We start from the raw sequence: 22,942 nt of genomic DNA, 5'->3' as shown, positions 1-22,942 counted from the left end.
ATGACCAAACAATACCAACAACTACTATTTATAACAACAAAGCCATTGAAATTGAGCCAAGGAAATTCCTAAACATCAAGAAAAACCTGACTGATGACCAGGAGCAGAGGCTTGTTCATCTCCTTAGAAAATATAAAGAGGATTTCACTTGGGATTACTGTTGTTGGGAAAAGTATCCAATACGGAATGACCCTATCCCACTCTAAGGGTGATAGTACCTCAGCAACAACCGAATGCAAAGCTATTCAAGATTACTTCTTTATGAGATGTAAGAGAGGGGAGAAAGAGATCCACTAACCGTTGTCTTCCGCTAATGTTTGACCCAATCTTCTCTCCTTGTTGCTTGCTCCCAGCTCCTTGCTCTTTCACTGACCCAGCTACACAAAGATCCTGCAAAAGCACAAGAAAGGGAAACTACAAGAAGCATACATCCATAATTGATTCAAGGATTAGAATAAATCAAATATACAAGCATCAATATGCCACAAAGACACATGCATATAGAAGAACCTCAAATGCTTTATTAATGGAAGAAGTAAAGTTCTGAGAGTGTTACGACCATAATAGGCCCAATTCAGCAACACCTCCTAGCAGAAAGAAATCTCCTCTTCACCTCCTTCAAAGCAATCACCCAATAGTTCTATACTCAAACCAACAACACTTCCTTACATTCACCAGATTTCAGCCTCCTTAGACCTCATGAGAGAGCTCTATATATAGGAGATTTGGAGAAAGGATGAGTCAGCTTGAGTTTGGCATGAAGCTGACTAGTGTCCTCTCCCACTTCAGTTATACTTCAGTTCTTGAGTCCACTTGGAGTTTCTTGCTTCCACTTGGAGATCTAGATCCTCTTACTCATCACAAGGCGAATTCCCTGATCCAAGTGTCATTTTGGAAGCTTCCTGGGCATTTGACACCTTGCAGAATGATTGTGCCACTTGGCCAATCTCGCCCAGCGCAGGTAGCCTTCATTAGAGTTGACATTCAGCACAGGTACAGAGTGGAGCAGTTGACATTCAGCGCAGATGCTCAGTGGAGCAGTTGACATGATCCAGAATTAGCTTGTTTTTGAGTGTTTTTAGGTGGAGAACTGATTTTCAGTGCTGTGGTTTGCTGACCTTGTTCCTCTAGGGGCAGGAACAACATGTTTAGGGACTTTGGATCCCTTAGATTATCGACATTTCATGCTTCATGCTGTAAGGGACAAAAATGTCTATAACAGTTGCCCCCTAAAGTATGAGGTCGTTTATCGGGTGAAATGCTTTATCAGGAGGATCCGAAGTTCATTCAATCGCTGAGAGGTGCCCTGTAATAAAATACAATACAATACATTATTTTTCATTCTGCTTTCATGATCTAGCTGAGGCGGGCATTCTCATGCTCAGCTTTATAAATTCATTTTGGTACATAGAACAGACGATCGTCTGATGGTAGACTGATAATTCTCTGCTGAAATTATCATCCTTTGAGTAGGATGATCATCTGCTGCAATGATGTACATATCAAATGTCTTTATATTTCCTCAATATATATCGCAGCCCGGATGGATGAAACTAGATTCGGGGTCTTCAAACTCGTTCGATCTTCACTCTAAGTACAAGTCGATCCATGTGAGAATTGCGCTGAAGTCGAACATGGAAAGACATCGCTTGATTACCGGTCAATAATGTAAACCGTTAACAAGCGCGAGAGGAATCACCAATAATGACAATGACCCTCAAGGTACTGCAGTACAATTCACGTGGTGTGAATAAAGGATTTGGCATCGAACATCACGCAAAATCTTCTGGTCGAAGGTCATTGATGTATACCTGTCGCCGGAAGTGAGAAACTTGCCATTGAGGCATGCAAGCTTCAAAGTACTGAGGGGGTTGTTCCTAGATCAACTTCTTGGATAATGAGCTGAAGTCGACAAGAAGCGATCCGTCAAAGGAGGGCCTTAATGAATCCCACATCAGTGACACAGAACGGAGCTAATGATTTTAGTGGAGGTGAAAACAATCTGTGAAATATGATTCAGGGTGGCGATCATGGGTGGATGAAGGATAATGTATGGCAGTGGATGGGACACGGTTGACTCTTTCTGAACAACATCTCTTGAACATATAACGACACTGATGTGATGGATCGGTAGCATTACCCCAAATGTGGATGGTTTGGCGAGGACCATGGTGATGAGACCGGTGAATGAAGACAACCCAACCCGATGTGATACGGAGGACAAAGTGTCATGTTCAAGAGCGACTTGCTACCATTAAAGCTTTGAGGTTCTCCCAATTTTTCCCCAGTCATTTCTGACCAGTACCTCTTTATTTTTGTCAAGCTTGAGGAGGATAACATATGCTTGTTCTATAACCTGCCCTTCGGGCAAGCCCATCGCTATGTTTTAACGAGCCTAGCGATAGGGAAACTCGTTCTCGTCTAAAGACAAGTTTGTCGCTATTTAATCATTTTAACGAGTCTAACGACAAGGAAAACTCGGTCCTTTTCATTTTTAGAGAGTCTGAAAAGGTACAGAAAGTTAACTCCAAAATTCCTTTTTCGTCATCTAATCCCTTAAGTCCGAAAAAGTATAAAACAATACAGAAGGGATGAGTTTTCGATAACTTTAACGAGCCGAATAAAACAAGCGCTCGACCTTTTTGTGCAATAATCCCTCAGGTCCAAAAAGATTAAAATCTAGAGGAGGGATAGCTCTTCCGGTCATTTTAACGAGCTGGAAGGCCAAAACTCGGCAATCTTTTCATATTTTACGAGTCAGATGAAAAGAGCTCAAAGAAGACTCGTCTTTTGAGGAACGAGTGATAAACAGGGATAGCAGCAGATTCCAGGTACAAGTTTGAATTTTCCAATCACGGCAGTGTCACAAGGATGGCTAGGTGAAATCACTCTTCACAGCTGTTCCTCAAAATAGGTAAACAATCATATGGAGGTGAACGATTGGCCAAATGGAATGGAGGTGGCGGGTGCAAACACGACCAAGGCTTTTCATGGCTAATAAATTTACGATCACAATGGTTATTTACCAGCACAGGGTTCATTTTTTAAAGAGCTTGAATGCGCCAAAACACTGCTCAATCTTATGTTTATTTTTTAACGAGCATGAACTATGTGCTAAAACTGCTCGGATCTCGCTTTTCTATTTTTTAACGAGCATAAATTCCGCGGTAAAACTGCTCGATTATACCAGTCGTAAGATAAGAATGTCTCCTGTGAGATAGCTATTTTTTTTATGGAGCTTTATCTCACGAAGCTATGCTCCTAATTTGGCAAATTTTGACCTTTGCCCCACATCCTTTCTTTATGCAAGTTAGGAAACGACTAATCCAAAAAAAAATAAAAATTAACCACTCTTTGCTTGCACTCCAAAAGGTTTGCATGCCCCCAGGTATAAAATACAATTTCAAGGCTGCCCCTACTTATCCGATAAAACATTTGTTTTAAAGGGTGAGGCTTACCTCTTTCAGGTTACCCAAAGATTGTTCTGTTAATCTTTCAAACTGAACACTTCTTCGGCGATGTCTACCGAAATAGACAAAGGTGGGTGAAAAACAGATTATTTCACTCACATAACTTTGACAAAAGAATCTTATTCCAGAACAACCCCTCTTCCTAGACGGACGGGGTACGGACTAGTCATATTCTCCCGCGGAAATCTACTCTATACCCAAGGTTTTCTCTGCCCAAAGCAGACCAGGATGCATGCCCCCTGGGTTCCAGTCCCATCTTTCCGAATCACTCGCACTCATCGGGAAGGAGGACTGGGGGTGGAGACATTTATTGGGTGAATAGACCATTGAGGGTTGGTATGTGACTATTTGCGATGCGTGATCCCGGAAATGAAAGTTGGTCTACGAGCTTCACCATTCTTCCTTCGTGTGGAAAACACATTACTCTAAAGAGTGAGGAGACTATATCTCCCATGCAATATATATAGTCTCGTCCAAGGAGTAGGTTATAATCCAAGGGTCCTTGAACAACCATCACGTTCATCTGAACGGTCTTCCCTTTCAACATAACAGGTACATTGGGGAGGATCCCTAATGGTCGACTGGTTCCTTTATCAAAACCCGAGAGATTTCTTATCTCAGGAAAAAGCTCTGGGGAACCCAGTGCTTTCCAAGCAATAGAGGAAAGGATACTCACAGATGCCCCTTCATCAATGATAGTTCCAGCCATTACCATCCTGTAAATTTGGACTATGATTCTGAATGGTATACTGGTTGGTAACCGGGGTCTGCCTAGTTGGTTCCAATCAAAGGATACAACCAGATTGCTTGGTGGTGGGACCGAATACACGGTCGGATATGACCTTGACGATGTTCCTTCCTGCGATAAAGGAATGGGCGCATTGCCCTGATGCTCATCAGAGTCGGTGTTGATGAAAAGAATTTGGATGGTGTCATCCTTATTCTCTTCAGTGAGGGTGTCATTTGAAGATGAATCTTCAGTGACGGTGTCATTTGAGGATGAAACCTCTGAAGGAAGAACCGGGTCAACTGCCGTATCGACCTTTAGACTTTCGTCTAGTCTAGATTCAGTAGGTTCATTTTCAATGACTGACGCTTCAGCTGACCACTTGAGCGGGCCAGCTGTATTTTCAACCAACGAAGGACTTGGCACGAGTTTTTTGTATCCAGGAGGAAGTCTCAACGGTGAAACCGGGCGATCTTCCAAAACTCTCTTCGCTTCGTCTAAGAAGGGACAACGGTGGATGGCGTGATTGCCTTCACACAGTTTGCAGGGGGATCTTGTTCCCCCTCTTTGTCTTGAACCTTCACTTTCACTGGTTGACGGTAAGCAATCAACATGGCTATCAGAGGTTGATGCTCCCGAATTGTGCAAACGATGGGACCAGTCCCTTAGTATCCGGGGAATACAGGGACAATCTCTATGGAAGTGGTCTCCTCTACATATGACACATGGCGATTTAGGCCCGGTCTGTGCTGTGTGTGGATTTTTGTCAGATGTCTTTTGCTTGCCCCCAGTCGCCTTAGGCTCCTTCTTCTTCTTCTCTTTCTTCTTCTTCTCCTTCTTCTCCATGGGAGCTTGGCTTTTGCCAGCTCTACCCTGCGAAGATGAAGGATTGGAGGAAGAGTTATAAGAAGTAGAAGGCTGGTGGGCAGCTCTAGACTGATCTAATTGTTGACTCGACTGTTCAGGAACCATGGTGTTCTGAACTACATTGGTTGAGAATAGCCAGATTGGCAGGCCAATTGTCAGTCCTGGAAGCGACAATGTGGCCATGTGGGGTGCACCAACTTCTCCCCAAGAGGAGAAAGGACTAGGATTTCCATCTTGTGGAATTCCTTGGTTGGGGCGTTCCATGTTCTCAACCTACAGATCAACGCGGGAATAGGAGGTGATTATGTTCCGTTTAAAATAAATTTTATAACGACGCTTTAGACACAACTTGCTTTTTCACTTTTTAAGAGTCGAGAAAAAGCTAAAGATGACTCTAGTCTCCTTCGATGTTTTAACGAGCCCGAAGTGACAAATGCTCGGATGGACTTTTTCAGTTAAAGAGTTTGAAAAAGGCTAAAAGAAACTACTCTGGAGTTCTAGGCAGAGGGTGTGCCAAACTTTTCGCAAAACCACAGAATACGTTTTACGGTACGAGTGGTCGATCTTCGTGAATGCTGTGTTCACTGCATTGCGATCAGTAGGGCGGCCGACACGATTTCCTATTGGATAAAGGCTTTGTTCCTATAGGGGTCTCCCAATATATACACGACGGTACGTGGGAGCACAAGTCCGTATTGATACTTATCGCTTCACCGTGGAGGAATCACCCAACCACTCAACGCTAAGATATCACGTTTAACGACGCCGGAACACGTCTCTAGCTTAGACCTCTATGTGTTTGCGTTATGTTTCAATGCGTTGTTATGTAAATTCAATTTATTTTAAGGTTGATCTTGTTTAGCAGTTTGCCTTTATGGATCACCACGAGATGTATGATAACACTCCTAAATGCAGTCTAAGATGATAAGCAAGATTTTCAATCTTTCAACTTTGAAAATCATAACTACTGAGGGAAAAGAAAGATAACATCTTTTCACACAGATCATAGAGCACACACTAATGCACTTTTTCCTAAATCAACATGCAAGCTGTCATAATGCATATGCACAATGCAAGTATTTCTTTTCCCTTTCTTAATGTTTGTGCGACACAAAAAGAAAGCTGTTGTATAACTTTGAATTCAATTTCAAGTGAAAGCAAACAAGCTTGTCCAAAATTGAAAGACACCTTAAGATTTACTTGTTTCGACACTAGAAATATATAAATTCAAACCAAACGACGAAAGAAAAAGCTCAATCAGCTATGAACAACAAACAAACTAACTCTTAAGATCAAAACGACACTTTATCACAGGTCTAGATCTAAGAGGCCACAGCAAGACTAGTTCACTTTCGTTATGGGAAACTGTAAATGATACAAGAAATACACAAAGAACAAACACAGTTTCTTTATACAACCGAGGCGGAATAGTGGCAAGGAAAGTTGGTTTCAGATAGGCACATTGACTGGTAACAGGCAGCAAAAACAAGAGTGAAAACAGGGCAAGAAACAGCAGGAAACCCCAGTAGCACAAGGCAAGACTGGTCCAGTGCAGGTGGTACACAGGCAGTTTGACCTTCAGCGCAGGTAGCCCCTTCGGGAACTGCGCTAAAATGTAGACAGCCTTCACACAGCCTGCACTGAAGAACGAAACTTTCATTTCTCTTGGTTTCCGGGTCATAGATTGCTCAAAAATTCACAGCTTTTGGCCAAATCAGAAGCTATCAGTCAAGGACACACTAAGGGATGACAAGGAGGATGAAAAGCTATCACTAAGAGCTTATTAGAGTCCTTGTGGATCAGCTCTTCAAATCATAAACTTGCCCAGAAACTGAGCTAGAGTAGCTGCCCTCTACTTTGCATTTGAAAGATCCAAATGCAGTTCGATTCGGTACTCCCTTTGTTTATGAAATGAATAGCAAAAACACAAACAACCAACAAGATACGATCCCCAGCGGAGTCGCCAATTTGTTGTTGGGAAAAGTATCCAATACGGAATGACCCTATCCCACTCTAAGGGTGATAGTACCTCAGCAACAACCGAATGCAAAGCTATTCAAGATTACTTCTTTATGAGATGTAAGAGAGGGGAGAAAGAGATCCACTAACCGTTGTCTTCCGCTAATGTTTGACCCAATCTTCTCTCCTTGCTGCTTGCTCCCAGCTCCTTGCTCTTTCACTGACCCAGCTACACAAAGATCCTGCAAAAGCACAAGAAAGGGAAACTACAAGAAGCATACATCCATAATTGATTCAAGGATTAGAATAAATCAAATATACAAGCATCAATACGCCACAAAGACACATGCATATAGAAGAACCTCAAATGCTTTATTAATGGAAGAAGTAAAGTTCTGAGAGTGTTACAACCATAATAGGCCCAATCCAGCAACACCTCCCAGCAGAAAGAAATCTCCTCTTCACCTCCTTCAAAGCAATCACCCAATAGTTCTATACTCAAACCAACAGCACTTCCTTACATTCACCAGATTCCAGCCTCCTTAGACCTCATGAGAGAGCTCTATATATAGGAGATTTGGAGAAAGGATGAGTCAGCTTGAGTTTGGCATGAAGCTGACTAGTGTCCTCTCCCACTTCAGTTATACTTCAGTTCTTGAGTCCACTTGGAGTTTCTTGCTTCCACTTGGAGATCTAGATCCTCTTACTCATCACAAGGCGAATTCCCTGATCCAAGTGTCATTTTGGAAGCTTCCTGGGCATTTGACACCTTGCAGAATGATTGTGCCACTTGGCCAATCTCGCCCAGCGCAGGTAGCCTTCATTAGAGTTGACATTCAGTGCAGGTACAGAGTGGAGCAGTTGACATTCAGTGCAGATGCTCAGTGGAGCAATTGACATGATCCAGAATTAGCTTGTTTTTGAGTGTTTTCAGGTGGAGAACTGATTTTCAGTGCTGTGGTTTGCTGACCTTATTCCTCTAGGGGCAGGAACAACATGTTTAGGGACTTTGGATCCCTTAGATTATCGACATTTCATGCTTCATGCTGTAAGGCACAAAAATGTCTATAACAATTACCCGTACATGAAAGGGATTGCTCCCCAATTATGCATGCACCACATCTATACAGAGAAAGATGTGAGGCCCATTCGACAACCTCAACGGAGGTTAAACCCTCACCTTAAAGATGTTGTTAAATATGAACTACAAAAACTGTTAGATGTAAATTTCATCTCTCCCATATCTAATAGCAAATGGGTTTTTCCATTAGTTTTCATACCTAAAAAAATGGAAAGTGGCGTATATGTCTCGATTATAGAGAACTTAATAAAACAGCCCAAAAAGACCATTTTCCCTTCCCATTCATCGACCAGGTCTTGGACACATTTGCAAGTAAGAAATTCTTCTCTTTCCTAGACGGCTTCAGTGGCTACAATAAAATCCAAACTGCCCATGAAGACCAGGATAAGACTACCTTCACGTGCCCTTTGAGAACATTTTCTTACAGGATCTTACCTTTTGGACTGTGCAATGCACCTGCCACATTCCAGAGGGCTATACTCAGCATTTTTTCAGACTTGATAAATGAAGTGCTCAAGGTGTACATGGATGACTTTACACCCTATGGAGATAATTTCGAGCCAACATTACAAACGCTAGAGAAATTTTTGCAAATATGCATTGCTACCAGGCTCTGTTTAAGCCATGAAAAATGCCACATGATGATGATCGAGGGCCTCATCCTAGGTCACTAGATCTTAGCAGCATGAATTCAGGTAGATCTAGAAAAAATTCAAATAATTCTCTTAATACCTACCCAATCCACACAAACTGAGGTACGTAGTTTTTTGGGATTTTCTAGATAGTACAGAATATTTATAAAGAATTTCTCCCAAACTGCTGCACCATTATATGCATTAACATGAAATATCAATTTCATTTGGACTGACAAATGTGACATTGCTTTTGAAGATTTGAAATGGTTAGTATCAACAGCCCCAGTATTACAGGGCCCAAACTGGGATTTTCCATTTCAGATCTCATCTGATGCATTAGATACGGCCATTGGAGAAGTTCTCAGCCATGAGGAAGATAAGAAACCATATGCAATGTACTGCATCAAGAAAAATCTATCTCTTGCTGAGTTGAATTACGTTGTGACTAAAAAAGATTTTTTGGCTGTAATCTATGCTATTAATAAATTCAAACATTATATAACAAGATACCTTGTGGTTTTGTATACTGATCACTCTGCTATTAAATATCTAGCTAATAAACCTGTTACGAATGGAAGAGTGACAAGATGGTTGATCCTTTTGTAGGAATTTGACATAACAATTAAGGATCAACCAGGAAAGGAAAATCTGGTGGCTGACTTCCTCTCACGTATGGCAAAGATAGACGACTCGGCAATAGTAGAAGACTAGTTCCCTACTGAGCACTTATTTTCCGTACTCGTGAAAACACCATGGTACACAGATGTTACGAACTACCTAGCAGTGGGAAAATTACCCAAGCACCTAATGCCCAGTGAAAGAAAACAAATAGTACAACGCAACACTTGGTTCTCCTGGATCGGAGGATACCTCTTTCACATGGGAGTCAATATACATATCCGAATGTGTGTCAAGGAAGATGAAATATTTGACATCCTAAAAGCTTGTCACGATGGACCTTGTGGTGGACATTTTTCACACCGCAGGATTGGTCACAAAGTCCTACAGATGGCCTATTATTGGCCCACCATTTTTAAGGACGCCAAGAAGTTTTTTCAAGCATGTGATAGCTGCCAAAGAATGGGCCACCCTGGATAGTCTGACGAGATGCCCCTGCATCCACAGTTAGTCATTGAACCTTTTGAACAATGGGCATTGGAATTTATTGGCCCAAGAAACGCATCATCTAATCAAAATACATATATACTGGTTGCAACAGAATATGTGATGAAATGGGTGGAGACAGAAGCATTACCATGGGCAATGGAGGATTCAGTAATCCACTTTCTTTTCCAGATTTTCATGTGGTATGGCTTGCCAAGAGAAATAATCACGGATGGAGGACCAAAATTTGTAGGCTGCAAGATGGCTGCTACATTAAAAAATCATCATATTTTGCACAGAATCACATCTCCATACCACCCATAGGCAAACGGCTAGGTAGAAAGTACCAATAAAGTAATAGAGGCTATACTGACAAAGACAGTTGCATCTCATAAACGTGACTGGGCTACCCGATTGTTAGAAGCCCTGTGGGCATATCGCACAACATGGACAAACACCACATGATACTCCCCATACCAGTTAGTGTTTGGCAAAGAACCTATCTGCCCAGTAGAATTTGTAATTCAGACATTGAGGATAGCTCAAGAAGTAGGTTTGGACCTGAATGAAGCACAGATTAACAAATTACATCAAATTAATGAATTGGATGAAATCTAGCTATCAACTCTTCAGCATACTGCATTGATTCAACAACAAAGAGCAAAATGGCATGATGCCCTCATCAAGAAGAAGATATTCCATGAAGGTGATTGGGCACTGCTGTAAGATTCTAGGTTCCAGGATTTCCTGGGCAAACTCTAGACTAGATGGTTAGGTCCTTACAAGATAAAGGAGGTGCACCATAATGGCACCCTTACATTAACCACCATCGATGGGTCCGGTTACTCTTTTAAAGCAAATGGGCATAGAGTTCGCCTCTACCATAAATCGTTTACAAGGGAGTCCTTTTGCTAGCACATATGTGAATATCCCACAATACAAATTCTTGTTGAGGAGGGAAACCCTCCCATAACACCAGTCTAGTGAAGAATTTATTCTTTTTGAAACCTGTACATAAATTTATCTTTCTACTTTTTTTCTATTTGATTTGATTTGATTGGATAATAGATTGTATATTTTTTATTTTTGCCTTTGTTGTTCACCCTAGGGAACAGCCGTTGTTCCCTACAGGGAACAACAATGTTTGTGTGTATTTTGATTTGCTATTCCTTATGGGGAACAATTGATGTTCCCTACTGGGAACAACAATTTTTGTGTATATTTCACTTTGATGTTCCCTCTAAGGAACAGTTGTTGTTCCCTACAGGGAACACCAATTTTTGTGTGAATTCTTCCTACTATTCCCTCTAAGGAATAGTCATTGTTCCCTCTAAGGAACAACAAATTTTGCATGTAGCTTTTCTTCCTGTTGTTCCCTACAAGAAACAGTTGTTGTTCCCTCTAAGGAAAAGTTGTTGTTCCCTCTAAGGAATAGTTGTTGTTCCCTATAAGGAACAACAATTTTTGCTTTCATTTTCTTTGTTGTTCTCTGCGGGGAACAGCTGTTGTTCCCTGCAGGGAACAACTGTTGTTCCCTGCAGGGAACAGTTGTTGTTCCCTGCAGGGAACAATTGCTATTCCCTACAGGTAACAACAACTTTCTTTTTTAGTGTGTATTTCCCTTGTTGCTCCTTTACAGTGAACAATAATTTTCATATTCATTACCTTTGTCGTTCCTTACAGGAAACAGTTGATGTTCCCTATAAGGAACAACACTTTTGCATATATATCTTTTTGTTGTTCCCTACAGGGATTGGCATGATATGCGTGTATTTTTAACCTTTTGTGTGGAATTTTCTTTTGCTGCTTCATAGCACTTTTTGAGTATTTTTTTTTTTAGAACACCCTTTCTTCCCTTTGCATGACATTCCCTGCTTACTCTTTATAACCCTCTTAATGGCATGAAAGGTAAAATACACATTTGAGGACAACAAATATGGAGTCTAGGGGAATAGGCAAATAACTTGAATACTATCGTCTTTAACAAGATTGCTTTGTGATGATCGAAAAAGGAAAGGACATAGTTATCTATATCACTTTACTATTATCACTTTCACTATAATCTAAACTGATTGATTATCTATACCATGCTAGTTCACCCTTTTTTGTATAACCCTCTATGTGTATTATCAATAAGATTATGGGTATATTTTTTATATTGATATGTCAAACTTCTTCTACCATCCCTACTCTTAAGGAGTGATGAGCCACCCTCTATGTAGAACAAAAAAAAGAGATATATATATATATATATACACACACATATATATTCACTAACAATTTTTACAATGTTTTTCCATAGATGGAGGATAGGGGCTCTCATCACAAGCCAGCCCACCATGATCATAACGAAGTAGCGAAGTGGCATTCCCACTATGGCCACCACACCAGGGATATGATCCAATGGATGAATAAAGAAACAAAGTCCTTGGAAATAGGAGGTCTCATCACGAGCCAGCCTGACCACTTTCGCTCCTTCCCAGTGAATGGCAATGTGTTCACCTGGTTACCAAGCCAGCACATTGGTCTCTATTATGGACTTCATAAGACACTTCCCCAAATTATACATAGAGGACCATGGTTCCAAGGGTTAGAAAGAAACTCTGTCGAGGCTATGGATGCCTGCAGGCAACAGAAGCTATGCTGATGGTATTGAAGCTTTATTTTACATCAATTATTATTATAATACCCTATTCTTATGATTATTTTTATAGAGAGACTATGTCCCTAAAGTCCCTTGAACCTTTATGCATGAGTAATTTTGTACAAAATCAATCACAACAGTTTTACGTGGGATAAGGCAGTAAAGTAGTATTTCTAGCACATACTATCCCTCTTTCCTTATCATATCACATCACGGCAACCTATCACTTATTGATAATTCTCGGGTACAAGCCTTGAGTTCACCACTCCAATATTCGTTATGATCCTTGCATTAATAAGTGTACCTTGCCAATACATCACCCCTGTACTTTGCCGCCAGCACTTTACCCTTTCATTCATTCGGTCATAGGCGACCTATCATTTCGAAGGGGGGCAGGGACCTCCAGTGTACTTATGCATATGCTGTCAGTTTTTCATTGGGTTTTGCAGAATGATACGACATTCTATGATCATAGAGCATGTGGTATGATGATAGCCCTCAATAATGGTATGTATATTTATGAAGTATCACCCAATATAGCCATTATAACAATTTGTTGTTCCATCACTCGACTCTGTTTGTTGTTGTGCTATCTCTATGACACTAACCGTTTGTAGAATTCAAGCAGTATGGGAGGAACAATAGTGCATATAGAACCGCTAATACTAGTTGTTTCTGATGCAACCAAAGAAATTTTAGCTCGAGCTGGGTGGATAACATACTTTACATGATTTCAGCCACCCAACGAGGAAATTGCCATAGAATTCCTACGAAATCTACAGAATGGACAATCCATGGGAAGAGGCAGGAAAATCACATTATCAGATGTTGTGATAGCAGAGGTATCTTGGTTGCCGATTAAAGGACCTGTATGGGCTAACAAACATTTGAAATTGAATGATGCGATCGAAGCCTTTAAGGACGAAGGAGCAAAGGCCTTCGACCATCATCCCTGGGAGAACCATGGGGAGAACTCGCAAGAATCATCCAAAATTACATCACATGTGATGGGCGCAAAGATGTGGTAAGGCCGTGCCAACTTAAACTCTTAGCAGTTTTTAAACAAAAGCACTCTGTGAATTTACCTACATTATTGAATTTTCTACTGCATGACACTACTGAAAGGATAAGAAGGTCGCAACATATAGAAATTGTAGTAAGCCACCACTGTTTGATCAGACTGATAATTAGCTACAACCTCGCCCAATAGCAATCAAGCTGGGAAGAACTAATATTTGCTATTAAAGGAGGTTTACCTCTCCCTGCACCTAACCTTGTTCCGAAAAGGAAAAGGACTACCCTTGCAAGAAACATACCGTAAAAGCGCAGACAATCCTCAAGGTTGAGGACCAGAATAGGAGCAGCCGAGAATCCTCAAGGTAGTGTCAGGCAGCCCATAGAAATTTTCTAGCCTAGGAAGTGAACAACACTCATAGATAGAAGGAAAGGATAACCCTAAATCGGACCATGAGAAAGAAACAATGCGTTCTAGAGATGAACCAAGAAATGAGTCAGGCTTCCCTCAACACCAAGCATAAGTCCCCAAGGTGATTTATTGCATGATATTGAATTGGCCTAGATCCTGGCCAATATGAAAGATTTCATACAACCTAAAAGCCCGCTCAATCTTAATTTGGGAGCAACCAAATATTTAGAGAACTCTGGCCACGACAGAATTATATCAGAAAATGTAAGTTGTGAAGCAGAAACTGGGGCAGAGGCCATTCAAGAAGAGGTAAACCAACTTGGTGACATGCCTCCAAGAGAACCCAGTCAGGAAGGTCAAAACATGGAGAATATAGGCCAAATAGAAGGAGTAGAAATAAGATAGGAAAATGATTACCAATCTGGAGACATGGTCCTGTTAGAACAAAGTCAGGATGAGTAGCCAGGGTCTTTAGAAGAAGAAACTATTGACAGAACAGTTACTCCTCCGAAAAAATATAGAGCCAAAATAAAGAATCTTAAGAAAGAACAATAGACGCTTAATAAAACTGTAAAAAGGCTGATAGGAAAAATAAAGGAGATCACAACGAGAAAGGTCTCGGAAAAAACCCTGGAGACAGAAAACGTGGTAGTTCAGATTGAATTGCATGAAGGTAAGGCTACAGGGACTCAAACTGAGCCCATACTTACTCAGCCTACTAAGGAACAACATGCAATTCTTGCAGAGGTAACTACCCAAATAGAGGTTGTACCCTCCTATAGCATGGCTACCCAGATAGAGGTTTTGACCTCCCATAATAAAGAAATGCAGAGAGTAAGCATCCCTTCTCATAGTAGAAGTACTCAGACAACCATTCAAGCTAAAGATTTTGTGACACTCAATGACCCCACTATAGTGAATCTTCAAGAGGAATTAGCATAGGCTCGACTTGCCTTAGAACAACATGCACAAGAAAGTGCCCCCAGCAAAATACCAAGAATTTCAGAGGTAGCTTCAGGACATGAACACAATAGAAAGTGAGACTTTTGACAAATGCCGAAAGGAAGAAGAGAAATTGGAGAAAACCAAGCTTAGGCTAGATAAGGTTATACGTCAACAGACACTCTCTACTCGCTATAAATAGATGTCTTGGAATGTAGATCCCCTGCCAATAATTATGCCTTGCTTTTGCTAGAAAGATACTTGCTATTGAAAATTAAAGCCATTAGGGCTAGAAAACAAATAAAATTAAAAACAATTGAAGATTTTATAAATTGTTGCAAACAGCATGGGGTAAAAGTTCAAAGGTTGCTTTGTGAATTTTACTTACACAATTTTGTATTAGAGGAAGAGGTGGAAAAGAACCCCAACCATTTTGTGGGAGATGTTCAATTCCAAGCCTTGATCTCATTTGCAGTCAATCATATTAAATGGTTCAAAGTGCATAACGAATTCCAACGGCAAGAGCATGGGTTGGACCTTTGGGTAAGAAGTGAACCCAAGCACCCTTTGCAAATGATTTCCAATCATAAGAGTTTGATGACAAGGGAGGGGGTGATTAAAATTTTATGGACTATCTAGAAAGAGATTGTACAGAAGGGAGTAGAATACTTCCTCTCCATTCAGGAAAGATATTTGGCTGTAGCGAAACTCAGGTGGACAATATCCACTAATAGTGTACAAGATACAGAGCCATTTAATTACAGAAAATTTAAACTAGCTGCAGAACGTTTTGTCACATATGGAAATCTCATTTTAAGAGAAGGTCCTTATTGGTTAGGATGTCGGTTCCATAGCCCCATTATTTGGTATCCTGCTGAAGGTTATCAGGCTATATATGAATTTCCTGAGAGACATACAGGGCTCATCTTCAAGCTCTTGGCCCATAATCATGGATTTAGACCACTTTACGACGTTCCTTCTCCAGCCTACTCCTTAACTACTATGTATAAAAATTATTTTCTTTTCATGAGGCCATGAAATGGGGTAAGTCAGGGAGTATGTTGAATCACGAAATGGGTATGTATTTACTATTAATCTTATCATTCTTTTTCTTTATTCTTATCCTTTCTATATATTAATGCATTAATCTATTGAGGAATTATGGTAAGAAATGAAGGAATTATTTGCAGTTATGATCTAGCTTACTTTTACCCTTCTTTATGCAGGAAAACAACAAAAGGGACAGTTGTTGTTCCCTAATGAAGAAACAACAAAAACAAATAAGAAATGGAAGGAACGCGGCGGTTGCAAACAAGGCTAAAGGAAAATTAGAAGGATCAGTGTAAGAAAGGAAAGGATATCTGAAGTTAGAAATATGTTGTGAATCCCTCAAGATCAAGAGATCCTAAGGGATCACATTTAACATTTATCTTTCACCCTTTCTGATTATAAAAGGAGACGTTTGTAAGAAGAAGGGGGAGAATCTTTGTTATTATTAAAATAGTAATTTTAATTATGGACTCTCACTGTTGAGAGGAACACGAATATATTGTAATGCTATTTAGTTAAATGATTAATACATTAGTGAAGTTGTTGTTCCCTCACGTTATTTGAAGTAACTTAGCATTCTTCGTTGTCAACTAAGGGCCCGACCTTTGGTGGATTTAATTGCTTTCTTTGTGCCATACATTTTTTATTCTCGCAAGTGTAATGGTTTGATAATTTTTCTTGCTTTATGTGATTTTATTTCCTTCGTTGTTTATTGTTTTCTTGTATTGATAGAGTATCTCTGCTTTATATGATTTATAGCATTGTCCATTCCGTTTACCTCCATTGCAGATTGAATTAATTTCAAATTGATTTAATCAACTGTAAAGGGTTTAATTATCGTTATTGGACTCTCAGATTGATATCATTTCTATTTGGATTATTTAATGAAGATTGAGTTTGACTTAGATTAAATTAGTTAATAAGAGATGAGTTATCACAACTGTACAATCAACTGATGTTGCTGCTACTTGAGTTGTTGTAAGAATTGATTTCATTAGAGGATAGTTTTCTTTAATTGCAATTGGAATTTATTAGATGCATCCGTTTACTCTTGTATTAAAAGATCTATACTACTATTTAGGAAACATTACTCTCTGAATTAATAGTAGCCACATACTGTTACACTAAAAAATGTCACCATGACTATTTACAGTTAGTATGGCTCTATCAACAGTCATGCTATCCTCTTAGGCAAGTCTTATGCCTCTGCTCTCCATGTCAAACTCCAAAAAGAGAGAAAGTCTTTATAAATGTATTTATCTCTGGGTACGCAGGTTCTCTCAACCTTACCTGCGGGTATGCACCCAATGTTCACAAAAGCTGCGTACTTGTACGCTCTGTATGTAAAGGGGCAGGTGCGTCCCCCCGTAAAGCTCAAAATGCGCAAGTTTCATCTTTAAAAAGTTACTTGTGGTCATTTCTAGAGCATTCTAGAAGGTTGTTCGACGTGTATTGAGCGCCTCCAGATGGTTTATGTACCCCTACCAAAGAGGAACTTATCCCATCAATAAGGGAGCTATCCCATCCAAAGAGGGGATTATCCCATTGATGGTGGACCTGAATAACTTCCTCTAGAGCACTATAAATACAGGCATTGGGCTAGAAGGAGGGGAGGTTGAAAGCTAAACATTTATAAGGGTAGATACTGCAGGAATTAGGACTCCCATTTAGAAGCTTGTGAGGAGAGATTGACATCTTTACTTGTTCTATTTGGAAGTGGGTGAGCTTTGTCAAGGTAAAGGAGAACTCTTGATGGACCCTGGGAGGGACTTGCACAACACCAAGGCTCAGGTTGTAATTGTTCCTTTTGTTTCCTATTAATGCAAATGAGTCCATTCTTCTCAATAACTTGTTATTTATGAGTTGTTTCATGTACTCCTTGGTCTATGTGTTAAATATGTTTTATTTTATGAGATTATCAAGTGCTATTTAATCATTTGATTGTTAGTGAATGCAGGTTTCAAAGTGAAGGAGGAGCTCATCCGGATCAGCAAGGCTGGACTGCTACAACAGTGTTGGACTACAGGTAGGATCTAAACACTTGATTTCTTATATAGTAAATGCATGTTTAGAGAAGGATTGCTCTTATTTGTCTTGTTTGTCACTAGAGAGTCTTAGGCTCCTAGGGAGGTTGATTTGTGTCCGCACTATCGACTCTTTCCGCCTGATCTATACAAGGGTAGGTTAGGTAGGTAGATTGTAGAGCGTAGTCATGAGCATAGTTCCTTGTCTTGTGTCAAGCTCGTTAAAAAATGAATCAAGGATTTTAGAGCATAGTTCCTTGTCTTATGTCAAGCTCGTTAAAAAATGAATCAAGGATTTTAGAGCACAGTTCCTTGTCTTGTGTCAAGCTAGTTAAAAAATGAATCAAGGTTTTTAGAGTAGAGTTTTTTGTTAGGTAGATTGTAGAGAATAGTTACGAGCATAGTTCCTTATCTTGTGTCAAGCTCGTTTAAAAAATGAAACAAGGGTTTTGAGGATAGTTTTTTCCCTGTGTCAACCTCGTTAAAAAATGAAACAACTCCCACAAGTCTTTCCATGATCTTGAAAGTAAAGCTTCATTCCATCCACCTCATTGAATGCAATGAAGCTTGGGGGGCATGTACCTCATTTTGCGTCGTTATGCTGGGGGCATGTGAACTTATAACAAGCATAGTTTTTCGTTTCAAGCTTGCGTAAACATGAAACCGAATCCGAGCATAGTTCTTTTCCTGTGTCAAGCTCGTTAAAAAATGAAACAAATCCTCCTCTAATTGAGTCGAGAGATTGACTAGACCTCATAGATGTTAGGTTATATGTTTAGGTTAGTTATTTCAGTTTTTGTATAATTTTCTTACAGTTTTAGGTCGAGTCTTTCAAATGATCTCGTAACTGAGCCTTCTTTTCATCCAACTGGTTGAATGAAATGAAGCTGGGGGGCATGCGCTCTAGCAGTTATGCTTAGGGGGCATCAAGCACAGTTTTCTCTCTGTTTCAAGCTTGTAAAAAAAAATGAAACTACTCTGAAACATAGTTTTTCTCTGTTTCAAGCTTTTGTAAAAATGAAACCTATCTCGAGTCAATTTCAGTTATTTTCAAGACTCGTTAAACTCATGAAAATACCGAGATTATTTTGCTATCTTTCATTCTCGTAAAACAAATGAAAATGCCGAGTTCTTTCCATCTTTTCCTGCTCGTAAATTAAATTGAAAGTCGGCCATATGAGTACATTTTTATCATTTTTTGAACTCATTAAAACTTACGAAAAATGAAAACCATGAGTACATTTTTATCATTTTTTCAAACTCGTTAAAACTTACGAAAAAGCGAAACCTCAGAGTCATCTTTTAAGACCTTTTCTGACTCCTAAAATATGAAAAGATCGTCGAGCGTTTCTTTTACACTCGTTAAAACGGAATTAAAAGACGGTCCCCTTATAACCCTTTTCTGACCGTAAAAACAGGAAAAGATTGCCGGGTTTTTGTCGTTTCAAACTCGATATGGAAATAAAATGACGTGTCCTTGATCGCTTTTTACTTTTCAGGTCAGAGACACTAATCATGAAAGTACTCCTTGGTCGCAAGATCAAGCGGTTCTCCCAGGTATTATTTTATACTTTTTCGGGCTTGGGGGACACAAATCTACGAAAAAGTTCAACTTGGAGTCTTCTTAAGTTTTTCAGACTCTCTAAAATTGAAAAACGCCGAGTTTCTCCTATACTGGGCTCGTTAAAATTTCACAGTAAAGGACCTGTTCAATTACAAACAGGAACGAACCACTCCTTCCTAGGGTTCGAATCAAAACTAGGTTGGACTCATCCGAAGGATGAGCTTATAATCAAGCATATGTTATCCTCCTCAAGCTTGTTAAAAATAAAGAGGTACTTGCCAGAAATGGTGGGGGAAAAGAGAGAGGAATGAGCCTATTTGTTATCTTTTGTCTCAGAAGAAACTTTATTACCACTCTTGGACACGACACTTTTCATTCACCTGGGTTGGGAAATCCTTTACCTCACAGTTGATCAAACCACATTGAAAGTCTTCAGCCGGGTTCCGGGGATTAAATTTGAGTCATTTGTTACCAAGCCATCTGTTGTGTCATTATGTGTTCAAGAGGTCTGCAAATAAAACTTTCATCTGCAAAATACTTGTCATCCATTTGACCATCCCTGAGTCAGTCCTTACAGCTACATTTCTTCAACTTGATCTATGATTTCGTGTTGTGGGCTTGCCTGCAACGGGTCGCTTTCTATTGACATCAGCACATTATCTAGAAAGATGACCTAGAAATCGTCAGTACCTTGAAATCTGCATGCATCAATGGCAGGTTTCTCGCCTTTGACGACGGTTTACATCATTGACTTTCGATCGAAGGATTCTGTGAAATGTTCGACATCAACTCATTCATTCACATCTCATGGATTGTACTGGGTACTTTGAGAACCATTGACATTACTGGTGTCCTCTCTCACACTTGTTAACAGTTTACATCATCGACTGGTAATCAAGTGGTTTCTACCATGTTCGACATCAACTCATTTATTCGAATGGCTAGAATCGTACCAATTCGGGAGGTAGAAATAAAGACCCTGGATATAGTTTCCACCATCCAGGCTGCGAGGAGTTTTGTATTCATTACTTAAGTAGACTAATCATAAACAGATGGCTGCGCCCATACTGTGTCTACAAAATTCTATGATTATGATGTACTACAAGATCATTCCTGTATCAGAGTAGTTAGTCTGTTAATTAAAGTTTTGATCTGAGTATGGGAATGCCTATCTCAGTGATGATATAATCTTATACATGTATTTTGTGTTGAAAATTGCAGGTTCTAACCAGGCTCTCCACAAGATAATCCTTGAAATGATAAAGCGCTTCACCCTTCCTAGATAAAACAAAACCCTAATCTATTACAGGCTTCGCACTTTAGGGGGCAATCTGTTACACTAAAAAATGTCACCATGACTATTTACAGTTAGTATGGCTCTATCAACAGTCATGCTATCCTCTTAGGCAAGTCTTATGCCTCTGCTCTCCATGTCAAACTCCAAAAAGAGAGAAAGTCTTTATAAATGTATTTATCTCTGGGTACGCAGGTTCTCTCAACCTTACCTGCGGGTACGCACCCAATGTTCACAAAAGCTGCGTACTTGTACGCTCTGTATGTAAAGGGGCAGGTGCGTCCCCCTGTAAAGCTCAAAATGCGCAAGTTTCATCTTTAAAAAGTTACTTGTGGTCATTTCTAGAGCATTCTAGAAGGTTGTTCGACGTGTATTGAGCGCCTCCAGATGGTTCATGTACCCCTACCAAAGAGGAACTTATCCCATCAATAAAGGAGCTATCCCATCCAAAGAGGGGATTATCCCATTGATGGTGGACCTGAATAACTTCCTCTAGAGCACTATAAATACAGGCATTGGGCCAGAAGGAGGGGAGGTTGAAAGCTAAACATTTCTAAGGGTAGATGCTGCAGGAATTAGGACTCCCATTTAGAAGCTTGTGAGGAGAGATTGCCATCTTTACTTGTTCTATTTGGAAGTGGGTGAGCTTTGTCAAGGTAAAGGAGAACTCTTGATGGACCCTGGGAGGGACTTACACAACACCAAGGCTCAGGTTGTAATTGTTCCTTTTGTTTCCTATTAATGCAAATGAGTCCATTCTTCTCAATAACTTGTTATTTATGAGTTGTTTCATGTACTCCTTGGTCTATGTGTTAAATATGTTTTATTTTATGAGATTATCAAGTGCTATTTAATCGTTTGATTGTTAGTGAACGCAGGTTTCAAAGTGAAGGAGGAGCTCATCCGGATTAGCGAGGCTGGACTGCTACAACAGCATTGGACTATAGGTAGGATCTAAACACTTGATTTCTTATATAGTAAATGCATGTTTAGAGAAGGATTGCTCTTATTTGTCTTGTTTGTCACTAGAGAGTCTTAGGCTCCTAGGGAGGTTGATTTGTGTCCGCACTATCGACTCTTTCCGCCTGACACATACTGTGTACACTCTTGAAATAAGAGGACTTGTCCGGTTTGATAGTTAATGTGGGAAAATTAGGAGTTTTAAAAGGCACTTTTTATCAATCATTAACAACCTTTGTTATAGTTGTGATACAAAATACACTAAAGGTCATAAGTGTGCTAAGAAGAAATTATTTTACATTGATTATGAAGCGGAGGAAGAAAAGGATCAAGAAACATCAAAAGAAGATGATATACACCAGGAACCAATCCCAGAGAAAGAAGAAATGAATCTGACCATACCTTGTAATGCGTTCGTAGGAATTACCACTCCTCACATTCTAAAGATAGAAGGACATATCAAGAAGAAAAAGGATACCTGACTTTCACACAAAATTGAATGAAACAACAAGAAGATCAACATCGCAGTGAAATAAGTTTTGATATAGGCAACTAGGTGTTTTTATGACTACAACCATACAAACAAATGTCCCTTAAGCAAGCGAAGAAGGATAACAAATTATCACCAAAGTATTATGGTCCTTACAAGGTGCTGCAAAAGATTGGTACTATGGCATACAAATTGGAGCTTCTTGCATCTTCCTGAGTGCCCCCATTTTTCCATGTTCCATACTTAAATAAGGCTATAGGTGACAAGATCCCAGTTCAAACAATATTGTTGAAACTTTACGAGGAAGGAAAAATCATATTGGAACCTAAATAACTCATAGAAAAGAGATCCTGACAGCTACAAAATTGGTCAATTTCACAGTATCTCATCAAGCGGAAGAACTTACCAATTGAAAATTCCACATTGGAGGCAAGAATTTTATACATAAGCATCTAGAACTACTCAAGCGTTGAGGACAACACTTTTTGAAGGAGAGGGGCATGTTAGGTCCCTATACAACTAGTGTAGCCCATTATTCTTATTAGTGTAACCCCTTTATTGTATTGTCGTGCCCATGTAGTCCCCATGTTGTTATTACTGTACCCCATAGAAGCCCACTATTGTTATTGTTGTGCCCCTAAAATATTATTGTTATGTAGGCTGTGATTATATTGGGACCACTTAGACTCCTATATATAGAAATGA

Source organism: Pinus tabuliformis, chromosome J (assembly GCF_031772625.1).
Source record: "Pinus tabuliformis cultivar Carrire ecotype Pingquan chromosome J, CPIR1, whole genome shotgun sequence".
Lineage (NCBI taxonomy): Eukaryota > Viridiplantae > Streptophyta > Pinopsida > Pinales > Pinaceae > Pinus > Pinus tabuliformis.
Note: the sequence above shows the minus strand (reverse complement) of the source record.